We start from the raw sequence: 6,917 nt of genomic DNA, 5'->3' as shown, positions 1-6,917 counted from the left end.
TCAGGTTTTTTGGCTTAGTTATCTTCCTCGGGGGAGGAAAGAGGTTTCCATGGCCTGAGATGAAAGGGAACATGCAGAACAGGATCCACAAACTTCAAGCCTGGTCCGGGTTGGCTGTACACCTGTAATCCAGACTTTGAAACTGAGTGGAGGACACACGAGAGACGTCCGATCCATAAGCCATCTCACTGAGACACCTTTGGAGCCTTGTTTTCAATTCAGCCCTAGAACTTTCTGGATGTAAGGAATATCCTGGAAGTGGGTTCAGTATCTATGTACCCTTCCTCCCTTCACTCTTCAGACCCTCCTGCCCACACACACTGCTGCCACGTCCATTAACCACCTTTAGCCTGCATCGCTACTTCGGAACTGTGTTCCAATCTTTTAGTCAGGTCCATCTTTAATTGTGTAGTCCACTTACTGTCAACCCTCTCAGGTCGGCGAGATGCAGCCAAGGGGAATGATTAATGACTCATATTTCTTTTTTCTTTCCCCAAACTCAACATTAGAAGATAATCATGACTAACGAGAGGTTGGGAGAAACACTGGAAACATTGCTTGACAGTCTGGATGAGAGAGACTGAGTGCAGCTACAGGAGAAGCAGCCAAGTAGGATGCAGCGCTGTAGCTGTGTGTCATAAAACTCTGCTGTCTGCTGGTGCAGTCTAGGATCCTAAACCCAGCCACCTTGACACCAGAAGACAACTGTGGGATCCAAGATGCTTGGCAGAGCTGTGTGAATGAGAGACACTCTTGGGACCAAATCAGGAAACTGAATATGATGAATAATTGGGCCGTGACAGTGACATGGGTGATAATGAAATGAAGATATACTTAATCGCCACAATCACACTGCTCTAGGCTGATGTCATACAGAGAATGAGCCAGAGACACCACCTGCCTTCTGGTAGCAAACTCCTCCCTTTTTGTGATGTTGTGTCATCGGAGCCATTTTTGGCTGGATCTCTTCCTACATCACTGCAGTACTTTCAGGCTGACTATAAAGGCTCTCCGACCAACAATGGTCTCATGCTTGCCAGTTTCAAATCGTAAACATTTCGTACAACAAAGCAAGCTACGTTGGTCAATCCTGGACACATTGGACTGGAAGGCAGAGGTCGAGTACAAACTCTCCTTTCTCAGCCATCCAGAGTTGTTGATGTCACTCCCAGGTCGCTCTTGTGTGAGTCCCCTCCTTGCCCGGCCACAATGGGGGTTTGGGCGAGCAGAGCAGCGACGAGAGGGCCTCGCACGGCAGGACGTGTTTTTCTGGGCAGACTGCGAGGAGTCGGTTTAACGGTTGGGAATTATAATTTAACAGCACACCACGCAGAGCCCTGCATCTATGCTCCTGAGAGAGAAAGGTGTTAATTCCATGTCTCAATATGGTTTTTGTTTGCCCCATCGCTGACATGTTCTCAGCCCTAATGGGCACCGGTGACGGACAGCCCTGAGTTTGCTCTGTGTTTGGTGGTAGAGAAGGAGTAATTATGTGGATGGAAAATGCATTGCAATGGCCCCATTGAGCAATCCTTGCTTTTCTAGAATAGCATCCACCAACACACCCTTTGTAGAACAAATAATTTAGAGTGAGGTTAGTTAACAGTGACATTTCAACATCACGCCTGGCAAAACAGGCATGAAATGAATTTCAGTGAGACTCATTCCTATTCCTTTTAAACTGCAAACAATTACCATAACTGTTTTCTTTCTTACTTTGTTTCCTGTGCCTCCATCTTATCTGAAGGTAATGCCTGGCAAGGGGAAGGTAAATGAGTAACATCAGCTTTCACACCACAAATGTACTGTACAAACATCCCAGCCAGCCAGCCAGAGTTGAGGGAGTGGACAGCCAGTCAGCCAGCCAGCCAGAGTTGAGGGAGTGGACAGACACTGGGAGTAGAGAAGACAATAAAGAGAAAGGGTGGACAACTTCATCCTGCACAGCATGTGAACACCCTGTTTTAGCTCCACTGTTCAACACATATGCCATTTATTTTTCAAACCTCAATGCAAAAAAGCCCACCTCAAATGTTAACCTGCATTAACTCAATGCAATATTAAACTAGCAATTATGTAACAGAAATTTACATATGTAAAACTGAAACCAAACCCAGGATGAAGACATGATGGCAGCAAGGGCGGTTTAGCAGGTCAATAATGCTCTGCTGAGATTCTGTTTGGTGGCTGTTCATGTGGACCCAATATCCTGTCTCTAGACCTCCAGCCTATTTATCCTAACAGGCACACACACACACACACACACACAAACACACACACACACAAACACACACACACTTACACAAACACACAATGAAACATATGTTTCTTTCTCAGATGCTTTTTAATGACAAAATGTAGTTCTCAGTGGGTTAGAGGGCAACAAACTTCAAATGCCTGGGCAGTAAGCGACAACAGTGCTTTACCAGTCATTTGCTACGAAAACACTTCCCTGCTTGGCCTCTCCGCCCACAGCCTGCATTCCCCCCACTGTAAATCATGATGAAATGGCTTGCAGGTGTCAGGATTAAAGAATACTCACACAGGACCTCCAGCCACAGACACAGCTGGCTGGCTCCTTTTGCCAGTTCCTTCTTTGCTATTTGTTTTGTTTTTGGCAAGATATTCTCGTCGTATCAGGGCCACAACGGAGGAAGTGCTGAGCGGAGAAGCGGGGGCGTGATGGGGGGGGGGTCAGAGGACAAGGTACGGGGGTCGAAGTACAGGGGGGCTCCTTCAAGGCCTGCTCTCAGTTATGCAGGCAGTCAGGCCAGTGAGTAAGGGAGCAGATGTCCCTCCTGTTCCTGCCCTCTCAGGGTGTTTAGCATACCTGCCTCCTCTAGTTAAACAACATAACCTTCACACATCCCTGGATGTACGAGCCAACCCTGGCCCTGTGCCAGAGGCTCTGGGATCAATAAATGCCCCAGTCACTCCCAAAGACAAACAGCACAGAACAGGAAAATGCCACATTATTGTGCACGATTGTTGAAGACAGCATTGGACTGTAAAACTGTAAAACTGAGTCTGTGTATCAGATACAATTCCAATGTGAATCCACTTTGAGAGGATCTAGCTTGAGCCTATGCTGGAGAAACCATTCACATACCTGACAGTGAGAGAGAAGGAGAGAGTGAGTGAGAGAGAGAGAGAGAGAGAGAGAGAGAGAGAGAGAGAGAGAGAGAGAGAGAGAGAGAGAGAGAGAGAGAGAGAGAGGGAGACAGAGAGACAGAGAGAGAGAGAGAGAGAGAGAGAGAGAGAGAGAGAGAGAGAGAGAGAGAGAGAGAGAGAGAGAGACAGAAATATACTTTTCAAGAAACCTTCTCAGAAAACCTAGACACTTAACTACGTACCTGCTCATTAAGTAGTAGTAGTTGCTGCCCGTGCTGCTGACTGCTGCGATTGTGAGAGCAAAGGTTTGGCCAGCTTTGCTTCTCAGTTGAGGAAAACCACAGCATTAACCAAAGACAGCTTTGACAGTGTGGGAGCAGCCTCCATGCAGAGACAATCTAAAGTGGTCCATAGAGTTCCTCACTAAAAACTCTCTTTGACACATTGGTGAGACTGCAGCTTAGGCTGGACAAGACCAGGAGAGATGTTGATGTATTAAGAGGGCCAACTGGGGCCAGTACTGAATGCCAGACAGAATTCCATGTGCACAGTGTAGGCTTCTCATACTCTACATGTCATGAAATGTCACATAATCTTTAGGTCTGTATTATCCCACGCCTGCCAAGAGAAAGTATCATATTGGATTGCAGAATATAGTCTCTTTGGCGCACGCCGTGTTCCTCAGCGATTACATAAGGGCTTTGATAAGTCATTAAAATGTAAAAGAACGTTTCCTTCGACCCACCCACCCTAACCACAAAGCTGAGCGAAACTGAATGGTTTGGTGGGAAGAAGGGTTAGTTTACAACTGCGTCAGTGAAAGAGGACCCCACAGAGCAGGCTTTATACACCCGCCGCTTTTGCACAGAACCCAATCTCTTGGACCACTTGTACCCCCTTCTTGAGCTAAAGAGGAGAGCCAGTCGGGGAGACAGGGGAGAAGAAAGCTCTCATGTGGCTGACTCGGTAATGGCCGTTCTGTTGGGAGCGGATTGATAGACAATGTCGTAGAAACATAAGGACTCTCGAGAGCGTTGCCAAGGGCTTGATCGAGCCGAGAGCCACTCACAGGGGCTGAGTGTATTGCCGTCGCTGACGATGTTCCCCCAGTCCCCCGTCCACGACTGAGGGGATACCCTCTGATGTTGGACAGGGTCAGCCCGTGGTTCCCTTCCGGCAGATTTATTTCACCAGCAGATGTAAGTTTACGATGAATCGTCCCCTGTAGAAATATGAATCCTGCAGGGCTTGAAGATGATGTTGTGTCGTTAAAGGTATTTCAATAACTGTCAAGTGTCGACAGTATTTCTTTTGTGGAAAGGAGGGAGATAAAGATAAAAATCTCTCCAGAATAAAAACACTCTCACTCCCCCCTTGAGACCTGATCGTCATTTCTCATCGTCTTGGAACAACTTTCGTCCAAGAAGCTCTGTGGATTGTCACACGGACGGCGTACATCTCTGTGAGCCAATCACAGGTCTCCACATGGAGTGAAAGTGATATGAGAGAGTTGAGATTGCTCAGTGTGAGTGACAGCACCTGTCTAAGAAGGCAACCCATGAGGCATGTAAAACATGTACAGGAGAGAAGCCCCTTTGCTGTCCTCCCATGTGCCTATTCCTCCTTTCCCCTCCCCTCCACTCCTTCTCCAATCGTCAGAGCTCTGCTTTCTATTACACAGCAGCTCCGCGGCACCTGCAGGGGCTGGGGCAGAGAGGTACGTATGCATCAGGCTAGCATGACCAGCTGCAGCTCCCTCCAGAGTGTGATGCATTCTCCAACTGTCACGGTCCTCGTTCTAATTTTGTTTTGTTTGGTGCTGGTGGAGAACAAAGTGAAAGAGAAAGATGAACAGACTTTAAGAATTTCGTTTAAGTGAGTTGGTGGATAACACTCCGCCCGCTTACAAGCGAATCAGAAGAACTTCCCTCCATAACAGGAAGAGAGCGGCACTTTTTTCCGCCCCCAGACCCCCATTTTACCCTCACTGTATTTCGGTATTACGTCAAAAGAGATTTTGGTAGATAAACAGCTAGTTATTCTGTATTTCAACCATATGTTTGTGGGTGGAAAATTATTTGTAATGATCTTCTGGTGGAACTCTCTCTTTAGCCAGATTCACCCCCGCTTACGTGGCTAACATACACATTGAACATCCAACACTTGTGAACTTCAAGACAACTATGAAGTTACCTCCTTTTTTTTAATATTTTTTCAAATTTACCCAGACCATGTGGCACTGCAGTAGCACCGTGAGATAAGTCTTCAAACAACAGTGGTGACAGGAAACATCCCAAACCAGACTGTTCTCCCAGAACAGTCCACAGACAGTGAAGTCATCAAACCTGTAAGGTGTTGCTTGAAGCATATGCTGAGTTCTCAGTTTACACCAAACATGACCATGGTGGCCTATCCAGATGATCTCAACCCCAATAACACCCTAATAGATTGGATTTCGAGATATTTGGAGTCATACCAGAACCCCATCCCAACAACGTTAGAAGACCATGGAGTAAACTGAGATGTAAAACTCCCAGAATGAGCAAGAACAGGGTCAACTACTACTTCACTTTGTATTGGAGTGGAAATTTGAGCCTTTCTTACTGAAAGACTCAACACATTACTGCACATCTGCCAGTGTCAACTCAATAACCTTTGATTCTATGAGCTGGTATAATCTTCATGGCATGACCATAAATTGGTCCATAGAGAATGTAATTGAGTGGACAAGCCATTTACAGTAAGCAGCATTGTTCCGGACAAGCAAAAAACTGAACAACACAACACAGTAGTTGGCAAATGTGTTCAATAACTGCAAATTAAGCATCATCTGTGACTATTAGTTCAGACGATCTTGAGAACATTATGGTAATTAATGTTTGGATCGCGTCTCAGCCTTCATTGAAGAAATATGCTTGCTCTTAGGATTTGAGACATGGAAGTGATAAAAGAAGGAAAACTGAAGCTTCCTGGTTTTCCGACAGAGACTTTCAGAGCAAGCAAACAAGGAAACAAATAAACAAACAGACAGACAGACAGGCGGAGACCACCACACCCACCCAGACTCCTCTGACATATCCCCCTCTCCAGCCGTCCTGCGGAGCCAGAATCGTGATGCTGACTCTGCGCTCCAACACACTCCCTGCTGCAATCAAAAACCACCAGGCCCCCAGGCTCAGAGCAGGCTTGGCGTGGACACAACATTAGAGCATATAAACAAGCCTGCAGTTCCATATAGAGGCCTTGTAATTGTTATGAGGTGGGTTAAGAAGGATTGCCTCTTTTTTTACTGCAGATTTTTTACTACTGTTGTAAGACACAGGGCCCAAAGCAGAACTTTACTACCACATGCAGCATAGAACACAAGTTCTTACCAAAAGGCATATAGGCAGACACAGTCCCTACATTTTCATCAGCAGCTTATCAGATACCTTGTGACATAAAACATGGTGCTGCTAATATCTGTCTTAAGACTCAAATATTAATTAATTTAGAGAAGTGATATGCCACATCTCACTTTCACAATTGAAACCTAATGAATAATGGTGGCAATAATGTTTTTTGACATGCTATATTTCATGATCGTACAAATGAAGTTAGCACTCTCAAATTTGAAAGTCTACCTGAAGTAGCTGTACATTTTCACTCCTGGTGCTTGTCACAAATTAGGCAGCATGATTTCACTGGAACAGAATGAAAATAATGAAAAACAGAATTACATTGTATTTATCACGCCCGTTATACTGACAGCTGAAGTCATATGAAGTCACATATAAATGACCCAGCCAAGGAGTTAAAACTGGTAT

The sequence above is a fragment of the Osmerus mordax genome, chromosome 13, assembly GCF_038355195.1.
Source record: "Osmerus mordax isolate fOsmMor3 chromosome 13, fOsmMor3.pri, whole genome shotgun sequence".
NCBI lineage: Eukaryota > Metazoa > Chordata > Actinopteri > Osmeriformes > Osmeridae > Osmerus > Osmerus mordax.
This window is presented reverse-complemented; position numbering follows the sequence as displayed.